At 37.5% G+C, this 14,284-nt stretch overlaps 1 protein-coding gene across 1 annotated transcript in view; it reads right to left on the minus strand.

Moving 5' to 3' along the window:
* Positions 1 to 14,284, minus strand: part of LOC111154441 (tyrosinase) — a 128,948-nt gene that overhangs the window by 109,033 nt on the left and 5,631 nt on the right. Inside the window, exons 2-4 of the mRNA XM_022514041.1 lie at positions 9,315 to 9,354; positions 5,802 to 5,976; positions 4,815 to 4,889 (exon numbers count right to left, since the gene is read on the minus strand). The gene's annotated coding sequence lies outside the window, so the exon portion shown is untranslated. The remainder of the gene's footprint in view (positions 1 to 4,814; positions 4,890 to 5,801; positions 5,977 to 9,314; positions 9,355 to 14,284) is intronic.

The raw sequence follows: 14,284 nt of genomic DNA on the forward strand, positions 1-14,284 counted from the left end.
ATTGTGGATGTCAAGGCCAACAAGCACTAGATCAAACAGGCTATGAAGAAGCTCAATGATGTTGATGTGGCCAAGGTCAACACCCTGATCAGCCCCAAAGGAAAGAAGGAAGTATATGTTCAACATGCTACTGCCTATGATGTTTTGGATGTTGCCAACAAAATTGGGATCATCTATATAGTCCATCTGGCTAAATTAAATATAAATTTTTTTCACCCTGTCCAAAATTTAATCCTTATAATGAACCTAGAAGGAACATATTATAGCCCTATATAGTTAAGAAAATTAATGTTAGTGCTTAAGGTCAGACTAATAGAGAATCTCAGAGGCCATATCTATCTGCATAACTCCAAATCTCACAGATATTCTATTTTATTGTGTTATCTTCTATACCAATAAAATTTTACTTGCTGAGTGCACTTTATTGTACTAATCCTGCTTTTATACTAATCTTAACTTCATATGTTGCTTGTCACATTCTCATAACTATGGTGAAGGCCAGCCTTGGATACTTGACCATATCCTTGATAAGCTTCTAGAGTAGAGATGAAACTTAGCCATCTTCTGCTTCAGTCTGAAGGTGGTCTTTTGTGATAGAATACTTCAATCATATACTAAATCTCCCTTCAAAACTGGTTCTCATAAAACTGTTGGGTGTTAGGTAAATCTTGGTCACAATACCAAATGGCTCCTATTTTCTTTGCTTTAGTTCTCCCATCTATAAATTATCCTAAAGGCATAGGGCTTTAATATTTGTGTGTCCATTTCTTGAGTGTTCATAATTCCATGTGTAAAGCTAGTTCAGCTATTGCTTAATGCATGACCCCATTTTATTTTTTTTATTGTTTTTAATTTCTTTTTAGTTAGTTTTTTTTTTTTTTAATGTTTGACAGAGATCACAAGTAGGCAGAGAGGCAGACAGAGAGAAAGAGAGAAGTAGGCTCCCTGCTGAGCAGATAGCCTGATGCAGGGCTCGATTCCAGGACCCTGGGATCATGACCTGAGCTGAAGGCAGAGGCTTTAACCCACTGAGTCACTCAGGTGCCCCATGATCCCATTTTAATTAAATTTTTATTAGAAATTATCTAAACAAACAAACAAAAAAGAAATTATCTAAACAGCAGAACCTGCATTGTAAGAACAGAGAGTGTAATTTAAGATGCTTAAAGAAAATAGGCAGTGCCTGGGTGGCTCAGTTAAGCGACCACCTTTGGTCATGCCTCAGGTCATGATCCAGGAGTGCCAGGATCAAGTCCTGTGTCAGGCTCCCTGCTCAGCAGGGAGTCTGCTTCTCCCTTTGGCCCTCTCCCCTTTCATGCTCTTTCTCATTCTATCTCTCAAATAAATAAATAAAATCTTTAAAAGAAAAGAAAAGAAAATGGGTTAGTACAAAGATAAAATTGCAGAGTGGCCACTGAAAGACAGCACAGCCTCTGATGACATTAAAGCAGACCTAGCTAGTGAACCAAAATGTAAAACTAAAATACACAGCATTTTTGCAAGTGAAAAAACAAAAACAAAAACAACTTATTTTCATGTTACTAGATAGTGCAGATCCTCTGGGAGAAAGCACATTATCTTTCAGTTTTTATAACATAAATAATTACACAAACCTACTGGTTTAATAATTCTCTCATATAAATTTATATTTTCTTTTTCTAGCAGTGAGTATATGCATTTGTAAAACATTAGCGTACATGTTTAAGTCTAAGAAATTGCTCAGTCTACACATAACATGGGTTGTTTTTTAACATTCAGGACCCCATACATTAACTAATTTCCCTAGGGGCTCTTCAGCTAATAGATTAGGAATCACCAGAAAGGCAATGCCATCCAATGGTTTGGGTGTGCTTTTAAGAATAAGGGTGGCTCATTCTAATCAAAATTCTACCAGTATTCTTCAAAGAGCTGGAGCAAATAATCCAAAAATTTGTATGGAACCAGAAGAGACCCCGAATCGCTAAGGAAATGTTGAAAAACAAAAATAAAACTGGGGGCATCACGTTACCTGATTTCAAGCTTTACTACAAAGCTGTGATCACCAAGACAGCATGGTACTGGCATAAAAACAGACGCATAGACCAGTGGAACAGAGTAGAGAGCCCAGGTATGGACCCTCTACTCTATGGTCAGTTAATCTTTGACAAAACAGGAAAAAATATACAGTGGAAAAAAGACAGTCTCTTCAATAAATGGTGCTGGGAAAACTGGGCAGCTATATGTAGAAGAATGAAACTCGACCATTCTCTTACACCGTACACAAAGATAAACTCAAAATGGATAAAAGACCTCAACGTGAGACAGGAATCCATCAGAATCCTAGAGGAGAACATAGGCAGTAATCTCTTCGATATCAGCCACAGCAACTTCTTTCAAGATATGTCTCCAAAGGCAAAGAAAACAAAAGCCAAAATAAACTTTTGGGACTTCATCAAAATCAAAAGCTTCTGCACAGCAAAGGAAACGGTCAAGAAAACAAAGAGGCAACCCACGGAAGGGGAGAAGATATTTGCAAATGACAGTACAGACAAAAGATTGATATCCAGGATCTATAAAGAACTCCTCAAACTCAACACACACAAAACAGATAATCATATCAAAAAATGGGCAGGAGATATGAACAGACACCTCTCCAATGAAGACATACAAATGGCTAACAGACACATGAAAAAATGTTCATCATCATTAGCCATCAGGGAGATTCAAATTAAAACCACATTGAGATATCACCTTACACCAGTTAGAATGGCCAAAATTAGCAAGACAGGAAACAACATGTGTTGGAGGGGATGTGGAGAAAGGGGAACCTTTTTACACTGTTGGTGGGAATGCAAGTTGGTGCAGCCTCTTTGGAGAACAGTGTGGAGATTCCTCAAGAAATCAAAAATAGAACTTCCCTATGACCCTGCAATTGGACTACTGGGTATTTACCCCAAAGATACAGATGTAGTGAAAAGAAGGGCCATCTGTACCCCAATGTTTATAGCAGCAATGGCCATGGTTGCCAAACAGTGGAAAGAACCAAGATGCCCTTCAACGGACGAATGGATAAGGAAGATGTGGTCCATATACACTATGGAGTATTATGCCTCCATCAGAAAGGATGAATACCCAACTTTTGTAGCAACATGGACGGGACTGGAAGAGATTATGCTGAGTGAAATAAGTCAAGCAGAGAGAGTCAATTATCATATGGTTTCACTTACTTGTGGAGCATAACAAATAGCATGGAGGACATAGGGAGTTAGGAGAAGGCATTTGGGGGAAATTGGAAGGGGAGATGAACAATGAGAGACTATGGACTCTGAAAAACAATCTGAAGGGTTTGAAGAGGTGGGGGGTGGGAGGTTGGGGGAACCTGGTGGTGGGTATTAGAGAGGGCACGGATTGCATGGAGCACTGGGTGCGGTACAAAAACAATGAATACTGTTATGCTGAAAAAAAAAAAAAAGAATAAGGGTGGCTCAAGGAGGACATCAAAACTTAAACCAAGGGACGCCTGGGTAGCTCGGCTGGTAAAATGTCTGCTTTCAGGTCAGGTCATGATCTGGGGTCCTGGGATTGAGCCCCACATTGAGCTCCCTGCTCAGCAGGGAACCTGTTTTTCCCTCTGCCATTCCCCTGCTTGTTCTCTTTCTCTCTCTATCAAATAAATAAGTAAATTTTTTAAGAAGAAAAAAATGAGGGTTAACATGAGCAATCCCCAAGTGTTTTTTTAGTAAAGATAATCTCTTATTATCAGAAATCATCTCATATGGGACACCTGGGTGTCTCAATCTGTTAAGGTCCTGGGATTGAGTCCTGCAACAGGCTCCCTCCTCAGTGGGGAGTCTGCTTCTTCCTCTGTCTGTTCCCCTGCTTGTGCTCTCTCTCTCTTTCTCTCTCTGACAGATAAATAAATAAAATCATTAAAAAAAAAAAGCATTTCATATAAGTGCCAAAAAAACAACATAGATAAATTAAATTCACCATAATAAGAAATAAACACATAGAACTATTAGAAGAAAATCTTTGGGGAAAAAAAGCCTATGATAAATGGACCTTCATTAAAGTCTGGTAAACAAGTGGTCAACTCTGGGTGGGATGAGTCATCCTGGTAAAGTGGGAAGCACTGGGTCACAGATTAGTTCATATTAGTTCTGGTATTGCCATGTTCCATGTGATTTCAGGCAAAGCACCTAACCTCTCTGATTTTAACCATCCACAGTTATAAAATAGAAGTAACAATGCCAGCCCGGTCTACTTCCAAAGGTTGTTTGAATGATGCTACTTTTTCATAGGTTCAGACAACAAAGTATATCCACAGACTCAATCTTCTTGTCTCTTAAATTTTAAACTGTTTCATCCTGAATCAGTGCCCCCATCAAAACCCAGAATTTCTAATCGACCATTTGAAACCCATTGCCTTTTTCTGAGCTGCTCCTGTTGTTCCTGGGCACCCACTTATCCCTGTGATGAACAAAGTTAAAGGTGTAATTCCCATAATTATTCCTACCCCCACTAAATTAACAAAATTAACATATCTCTTGTGGTGAAGGGAAAATAAAATTACCCCAGTGATTATACTTCAAGTGGTATTGTCCCAAAAGAATGAGCCATGGTATGTTCAAAATGAGGCAACAGTTGAAAAAATGTTTACCTAAATAATCTATAGAATGTTTCCCTTTTCAACACAGTTTTCTCCAAATGATTACATAGATTGTAAAACTAAGTATGGATTTATGAAGATGCTCTCCCAAACCCAACTTTTGTGTCCTCTCTAGAGTTCATTCAGTTCTGCTTATCCTTGTAAGTTATTTTCAAGTGGCACTTACCCTGATAGTCTGTTGACTGTCCCCAAGAATAATTTGCCTTGAAACATTCCTTTTAATCATCTTAAACTCTGATATCTGGAAAAATTCACATTCATTATAGCAGACTTGTATTTATGTCACCCATTTGGAAGCACTGTGCTCAAGAATAAAGGGCAATGTCTACTCTTAGGGAGTCAGAATAATATGCATCCCTTCCCTCATCTAATTAATCAACAAACATTTATTGAGTGGTTATATTTTGCCAAGCTTTGTACGTGATAACAGAGAATAACAGTGACAAATAAACTATGATCCCTGCTCTGAAGTAGTTCATGGTCTGGCAAGGGATTCAGAGAAATCAAGAGACAATTACACAACAGTTTGTTAAGTGCACATTGCTAATAATATTGAATGTGATATTTGTCAGGGCTCTGGCAGAAAACAGCTGACACACTGAAGCTGGCTTTTTGAGGAGGGTTTAATAAAGGAACTATTTACAATTTGGGTAGAAGAGTTAAAGGAAATGAACAAGAGATAATGCAGCATCCTGGGCATGAAGGGCAAGGGGAGGGAACAATTGCTGGAACACAGAGAAGGTCACTGTATTGACTGAGCCAGCTGACAGGAGCTGTGGCCTTTTAGAAGGATGCAGACATCCTCTGGCTACAAAGCAAAAAAGGATTTGGGGACTAAATACCTTGACCTCTGACTTCACTTTCCTTCTGCCCTTTGATCTTTATTTCTGTGTACCTCTGTGAGTGAAGCCAAGCTCAAGCCAGAGGAACAAGGAGCCCATTAATGCGGTTTTTGTACTCAGCCTCATGTGTCCCAGAATGAGGCACAGAAGGCAAAGAATGGACCTGGAAGGCCAAAAGAACGACATCCAGCAAAACCCCTATTCTGTGCCTTTCACATACCGTCATTCATCTTCAGGGCAAACCTGAATAAAATGGTTATTCTAATTTTGCCAATAAAGAAAATGAGGTCCAGAAAGTTTGAATGACTTACCCAAGGGCATGCAACTAAGAACTGATGGATCCGGAGTCTGAACATACCAATGCAGTTATAATACCTCTGTTCTCACTCGATCTCTCTCTGTTGGGATTTATGTGCAGGGAATGAGAGGAACATGGTAGAGACCTATGTTCCATCTCATATCTCCCCATCTCATCTGTGAAGCGACCTGGGGAGACAAGACTGTCAGACAGCTTCCTGGGGAGAGATGATGCCTGCATTGAGTTTTGAAGGAAAAATGGTATGGGTAAACAAGTGTAGGGGAAGAGAGTATAGCCCAGGTAAGGGAGCAGCAAAATACAGAGATGACAAGATGCATTTAAGACTTCAAGTATCAAAAAAAAAAAAAAAAAAAAAAAAGACTTCAAGTATCTAATTATGGTTGAAAAGTACAATTAATGAGAAGATATGACTTCTGTATTAGCAGTGTGAAAACCGACATGATTTAGGGATGAGTTTAAAGGCTGCATATTATATACTTCATGGTGTATAGATATTAGGGCTCATGTGGACAAATGGATGGGATTACTTTAAGTGAAAATAAGAGAAAAGGAGATATAGCAAGGTCATGACAAACAAGAAAAAATGCTTCCTCATTACTGCAACGCAGTTCCTTCACCATTGGCCCTGACTGATCACCATTGAGGACTAGGCCAACATTTCATAGATGTCATCTCATTATAAAATATATAACCCTTATTATGGACACAGTGTAATGATTTTGTGCTATTCAAGTGGCTGTCAGACTAAATCAATGATAAATATTGCATGTGTGAAAAAAAGTCAATCAATAATGTCAAGTCTATAAGGGAATTAGCAAGATTTCTGAACTAGAAGTTCGGTGATAGCACATTTGCTAGAGCTTGGTTCCCTCACTTAGATGTAAACAGTTACTTTTGTCAAATATCTTCCTTTTATCCAGTGGCCAATAATATAGCCTTTTATCTAGAGTCAATCATGATACATAGCAAAATAAAACAAACAAACAAACAAACAAACACAAATAGGCTTTAAAACAAGGGAGTTTTGTTTTATACCAGTAATTAACCTCACTTGAGCTTCATTTTATTTTGTTATTTATGTATATATGTATGTAAAATAGGGATAATAAAGTTAGTTAACAGGATTACTGTGACAATTAAGTTAGATATCATTAAAATAAGAGGTTTCTATCCTAGCTCTTCAAAAATTACATATCCTTTCCCTTGTATTTTATGCATCTCTTTCCTGGAGGACATGCCATTACTTAAAAGATAAAATTCAAAAAGTGGAATTCATATATGCTGAATTTGTTCCTTATATAAAGCAGTTCTAAGAAACGTTAGAAAATGAATATGAAAGAATTATACAAAATTTTATACTATCAATTTCTTTTATCCCACATTATCTCAATTTATTAAAAATTAAGCTTAGGAACAAATATCTTTGTGCTACTAAGATTCTGCTTCCTAATATTTCTATTTTAAATGGTTCAAAGATCAGACAGTCTAAGGGATTGAGAAACTTTTTCTTGACCCTCTGAGTACTTTATAGTTATAACCAAATTCCCAGGCATAGAATGCTTCATTCTTTCTGACACTTACTCATCAAAGATCTGATATTTGTAAAGCCCTTTGAAAACTACTGCTGGGCACAAAGGCATCACATGATCAGAGGAATTGAAACACAGAGAAAACATATGCTTCATGCTAGAAAAACAACTGTGACGCAGTCTGAACTTACTGGACTTACGTCACTATGAAAGAAGAGATGAGGCAAATGCCCTGCATTCAACTCATTTTGCAAGTAGTTCTGAGGAAGGAGAGACTCTGGAAAAATTTGCTGGTTTTCCTCAGAAGCAAGAACTTCCACCTATGCCATGTTATACACAACTTCAACTATGTCTTTCTAATCGCATGACTACAAAACCATCCTGATTCCCTTCTTTCACCCTGTCAAGAGATGATAGTTGTTTTTTTTTTTTAAATAAACTAGGAATGTACGGAGCTGACAGCTTTCAGATAGACTTTCATGCCAACTGTATGACTCAGTTCAACTCACTGAGGTATAATCATTAAATGTAAAGCCCAAAGAAGGCCATCTTCTACAAAGGGTGAGCTGAGGACATCAGGGCTCTGTCAGAAAGACAGAAGAAAGGAAAGATTTTCTTTGATCTGATAGCCTAGACCCTACCTCAGTCAGCCTATGTGTCTACATTGCAGGTTGATGGCTTAGAATCTTTTCAGCCAAGAGTTGTGTTAGCAGACTTATTTTCTTAATGAAAGTAATATTTTTCTTTTAGTATCTAAATTAAGAAAAATTATGAGACTCTGTCAGCTATAAGCTTTATTTTATTAGATTCCTTAAGATATATGTGATTATTTTCCTTTCCTTTTTTGGATTACAAATATAATATATACTCATAGAAATATGAAGAGAAAAACTAAAGAGTTCCATCATGCTTTAAAATATATTTAAATTATGCAAAAATATTTTAAAAATAATTAATTGGTAGAAGTCAAAAAGAAAGAAAGGGTAGAAGGACGGGGGAGAGGAAGAAAGAAAAGAAGGAAAAAAGGCAGAAAGGGAAATCCTGAATTCCAGACATGAATAGAGAATCAAAAGCTTGTGTGGTCATTTATCAATCTGTTGCACTTAGTGCCCATGAAAACAATAATCCAGATAGGAACTTAAAGCTAAGAGATAAGGTTTCCACACCTATGTAGGGCAGAGATTTGGCCTTAAGCCTCTAAAAGAAGGAGAGATGAAACTTTGCACAGTCAGCAGTGTGAAAAGGTTGCCCCTCAGGGATAGGCTGGATGGGACTTCATACCCCCTGGTTCAGGGAAATTGCAAAGATGATTAATAATTATGGATGAGTGAAATTTTTACAGAATTATAGAACACTAGTTCTCAATTTAAGAAGCACAGTGAGCTGCAAGCAAAGCAAATAAAATAGACTTCCAAAAGTATTACAGTAAAACAAAAGAAAATCAAATAAAAACACAAATCTTAAAAAAGAACCTGGTAGAAAAAAACAGATTAATTTTTTTAAAAAGTTAGCTAATTATTAAGTACAGAAGACAATACAAAGACATATGCAAAATACTAACAGAAAAGAGTCTCCAAACATACAGTTTCATAGTTTAATATATTATGATGTAAGAATGAAATTAAATACAGACGCTTGGAAGGAAACACTGAGAAGATTTAACATTCACAGCTTCCCAGTGGAAGAGTGACTAAACCAAGTACTCATTGTGGAGAACAAAAAAATCCAGAAAAATGGAATGGTGAGCAAATACAACTGGGTAAAAGATATAGGAAATTATAAATATACTGACCATAATATCAGTAACAATATCAAGTAGTTTGAGTGGTTTAAAAATGAGGCAGAACTATAGTATAAAATAACAAACAATATGGACTTTAAAATATGTTTTATTAAGGATAAAGAGATATCACTTAAAGATTGGAAGACTAATTCATTTATTAGAAAGCTAATTTTTTTCTTGAATTTGTATATACCTGTTCATTGCCCCAAATAAGATTCCAAATGTAGAGGTACCTAAATATTGAAATAGAAGAAAAGAAAACAGAAATTATTAATCAAAATAAATCTGTATCTTTATTATTATCCATTAAAATAGACTTCAAGCCCCAAAGACTTAGTAAGGATAAAACTATTGTTGATAATAAAAAGAAGAGTCCCCTACCATATGAATTCAAGGCTATTCATTTCCATTTAAAACTATCTTATTTGAGTAACATAAATTTTTTTTTGTAATTTTATTTTCTTTTTCAGTGTTCCAAGATTCATTGTTTTTGCACCACACCCAGTGCTCCATGAAATACATGCCTCCTTAATACCCACCACCAGGCTCACCAAACCTTCCATCCCCTCCCCTCCAATACCTTCAGTTTGTTTCTCAGAATCCACAGTCTCATGGTTTGTATCCCCCTCCGATTTCCCCCAGTTCACTTATCCTCTCCATCTCCCAATGTCCTCCGTGTTATTCCTTATGCTCCACAAGTAAGTGAAACCATATGATAATTGACTGTCTCTGCTTGACTTATTTCACTCAGCATAATCTATCTCCTCCATTCTACCATACACAAAGATAAACTCAAAATGGATAAAAGACCTCAACGTGAGGCAGGGGTCTATCAAAATCCTAGAGGAGAACATAGGCAGTAACCTCTTCGACATCGGCCACAGCAACTTCTTTCAAGACACGTCTCCAAAGACAAAGGAAACAAAAGCAAAAATGAACTTTTAGGACTTCATCAAGATCAAAAGCTTCTGCACTGCAAAGGAAAACAGTCAACAAAACAAAGAGGCGACTCAAGGAATGGGAGAAGATATTCACAAATAGCACTACAGACAAAGGGCTGATATACAAGATCTATAAAGAACTCCTCAAGCTCAACATACCTACAGAACAGATAATCACATCAAAAATGGGCAGAAGACATGAACAGACACGTCTCCAAAGAAGACTTACAAATGAGTAACATAAATTTTAATTATAGCACTTATGTTAATTCTAAATCTTTATAGCAATATACAAATTCTCTGTACTTTTTTTTAAAGATTTATTTACTTATTTGAGAGAGAGAGAGCGAGCATGTGCCCATGGGCAGGGGGTGGGGGGGGCAGGTGCAGAGGGAGAGACAGACTCTTCTACCTGAAAAGGTGATTCAACAACAGACATTTACTGACGTCTGCTTGTTTGGGTATTGGTTTATTTTAATCCTCTCTCTCAGTCATAATTCTTAGCTCATAAACCATCAGTGGCCATTTAATGATGGTGTGAATTTTTGTCTTTAACCATGTCCTCCTAAGTATTTTGGTCATAAGTTTAAGAGGCTGTGTCTGAAGCTTGCTAGCCGAGTACCACTTTAATGAGAAGTCTAAGTTGTCACTTAACAGAATTGGCCACTCCAAGTGAAATTCTCTTGTATGCTTCCTTATGAAAACTCTCTAAATCTCCAGTGGGGAAAATGATTTGGGGTATTTGTCCATGTAACATATTGATTTTTTATCCATTGTACTCCAGACTCTGTGCCTGGCCCTAGGGAAATAATTATTAGTATGATATCACTTCACCTCCCAAAGGGATAGAAATCTAATGTAAAGATAGCCATGAAACACACAAATCTGGTGCAAGTGGAAGACGCTATGACAGTGGCAAACACAGAGTAGCCTTGCTTACAACAACATAGGATTACTTGGAAGGAATAACCAAGGTCAAGCACGGATAGATGGTTCTGGGTAAGACAAAAGTCTCCCACGTACATTTTTTTAAAGTTTGATATGAATGTGTTTTCCAATTTATCTTTAATAATTTTATTGAGATACAATTCACATACCACACAATTCACCTAAACTGTACTTTGTTGGTTTTTAATATATTCACAAATAGATGCAAGCATCCTCACAATTTAGAACATTTTTGTCACATCCAAAAGAAACCCCTTACCCTTTACCTATTATTCTCCTATACAGTCCCCTCTACTCTCTGCTTTACACAAACATTAATATACATCCTGTTTCTGTAGATTTTCCTATTTTTAACTTTTGAGTAAGTGTGTGCTCTTTTGTGACTATTTTCACTTAGCATAATGTTTTCACTAAACATAGAGTTACCATGTGACCCAGCAATGTTACTCCTAGGGATAGGGAAGGAGAAATGAAAACATGTGTTCACACAAAGTCATGTATGAGAACATTTACAACATTATTCATAATAGTATAAAAAGGTGGGGAAAACCCCATATGTCCATCAAAAAATGAATGCATATCCCTATATTGCAATAGTATTCAGCCATAAAAAGGAATGGTGTACTGATACATAGTTGTCTTGTCTCAAGCTTCTTTTCCTGTGTTCTGAGATGGTGAGAATGAGAGACATAAAACAGGTTAGGATTACCATCATCACCAACTCCTGCTGCTCTGCATTGCATTGTTACCAGGGCTTACTGAATGAAATTTCTGGACCCAATTCCTATCTGACAATCTCAACCAGGAAATAGCATCAGGTTCTACAGTTGACTGCAAGACTACCACTGTGCCCTGCCACCCCCTTGCCACTCCAGATGTCAGTAGCTAGCCCAAGCTCTTCCCTGGCTTCTGACTGACTGGTTAAAAGCTAGAGGCTCCAAGGATCCCTTCCAATTTGGGAGGCCAATGGAAACACCAGGTTGTTACCTGTACTTTGGACCAAACTGGCTATCAGTCAGTGGTTCTTACAACCTCCTCCTCCCATTCAATTAATTTGCTAGAGCTGTTCCCAGAACTCAGAGAAACATTGTACTTAGTAGATCACCAGTTTATTATAAAAGGTTATAACTCAGGGAAAGCCAGATAGAAGAGATGTGAAGGGTAAGGTGTGAGAAAAGATGCAGAACTTCTGTGCCCTCCCCAGGCACCCCACTCTCCCAAAACATCCTTGTCTTCACCAACTCAGAAGCTCTCTGAAACCTATTCTTTCTGGTTTTTATGGAGGCTTCATTACATAAACATAATTGATTAAATCATTGGCCATTGAGGAAGCATTTGACCTTCAGCTTCTCTCCCTCTCCTTGGAGGTCAGGGGGTGGGACTGAAATATTTGACCCTCCAATCACATGGTTGGTTCCTCTGGTGACCAGCCACCATCTTTAGGTCCATAAGTCACCTCATTAATATAATTAATACAATATAATTAATATAATATAATTAATATAATAACTTTAAATCTTCATCACTTCAGAAATTCCAGGGGGCTTAGGAGCTGGAACCACAGAAAAAGACCAAATATATATTTCTTATAAGTCACAATATTGCACACACTCTCCCTCATTCTCCTTCCAAAATCTTCCCACGAGTCTCTCAGATCAGAGGCCTGTCTGAGAAAATATAAAGTTATGGAACTGGCCTTGATTTAGATTATTTTACCATTCAGAAATTCACCAGGTTGAGGAGAAATTTAAAAAAGAAAAGAAAAGAAAAAATAACTCAAGAGTATAGCGACTTTCATTCAAAGGAGGAGACAAAATCTCTTCATTTGAACTAGCTGAGCATAAATCCTTCCCCCTACCATGAGAGGTACTATGGGGATTGTTGGGGGAGGTCATCTAGAGGACATGACCGCTGGTTGACTTGCAGCAGGACTTCATTTCTCCCCCTCCACAGCACTTGGAACGGATGTTCTGCTCACAGTTCCCACAGCCAGAGTCATTCGAGGGATGTAGTCTTGAGAGGGTAATGTGTTATTGAGACCGTCCTGATGGTACACATGACTTAACCTCATCAGTGTGTCTCTATAAACTTTTAAGACTCAAGCACTCAGGTGCAGTGATCAACTTATCTTGTTACTGCCCAAGAGATGCCTCATAAATTTCCTTCCTCATGATGCCTGCTTCCTCCTAATCTGGAGTGGTCTGCCTCTTTCTTCTGTCTCTCCTTGTTCTCTATGGGGGCCAGTGGAGAACCAACAGGGATATAGTAAAGAGAAGAACAACTGCAGTCATTGCTGTGTGGACAATAAATTCTTTCTCCTTGTTCAGCTGTTACCAGTGTTTCAAGGTGTTCAAGATTTAGGTTACACTGTATCTTTCTCAGCACCACAGCACAGATTATCACTACTATGACACTATGTTTCTATGTTCTGTTTTTGTCTCTCTGTGTCTCTCTCTTGTACTTCTTGGAAAAATGTTTATGCTTATTCAGGTTTAAGAAAGAATTTTTTTTTTTTTTTTGACATGTGGGCCAAGTCATGGACTTTTAATTTCACTGTAAGTTACACAGTACATAGGGGAATGCCACAATCAAACTTGAATCAGGTGTTCTGCTTCAAAGTTAAATGGTTTTTTTACACCGTACAACATCTCTCTTTCGGTGGTGCCTCCTTGGAATTCTTGTTTTCTTGTCTTCATTTATTTGCCTATTGCTTACACTATTTTTCTCATATACAATCAATATATAGGAGTTTAATCTTTTGGTTATCATAACTGGTTTCTCCTGTATTTTTTAAAAAACTTTTGCAGGGATATAATTCTGGCAAAGAAATTAATACGTGGTTCAAGGAAGACTATGTTTCATTCTCTTTGAGCTTCACTAATGTAGAATTCAGCTGAGATTTTGATATAATTTCTTCGTTATATTAGACAAGTCTTTGTACAGGGCTTTGGCTCAAAATGGAATAAGCTGACCAAAGGAGGAGTATTTTCAAAGTTCTGGGTGGATGCCCTTGAGTGGCTGTCAGCTTTTCCTTTTGCCTCCAGTCTCATGTGAGCCTTAGTAGCCTGTGTCTAGACGTTGAACAAGAATTCCTGCCTTGAACACGGCCCAATCCTTTTAGAAATGAGTTTATGTGTGTGTTTTAAAGCAGAGAAATGCATTGTGTTCACTTTGAAGTTGTTTGCTTTAAAGCAATCAAATTTCTGCCCTTTGAATTAATTTCCTAAAGTTTTTGAAAGGCATTTAGGATACAGGGGTGGGATCATCCACCTCA

Source organism: Enhydra lutris, unplaced genomic scaffold (genome assembly GCF_002288905.1).
Source record: "Enhydra lutris kenyoni isolate GAN:26980312 unplaced genomic scaffold, ASM228890v2 scaffoldscaffold37, whole genome shotgun sequence".
NCBI classification, from domain to species: domain Eukaryota; kingdom Metazoa; phylum Chordata; class Mammalia; order Carnivora; family Mustelidae; genus Enhydra; species Enhydra lutris.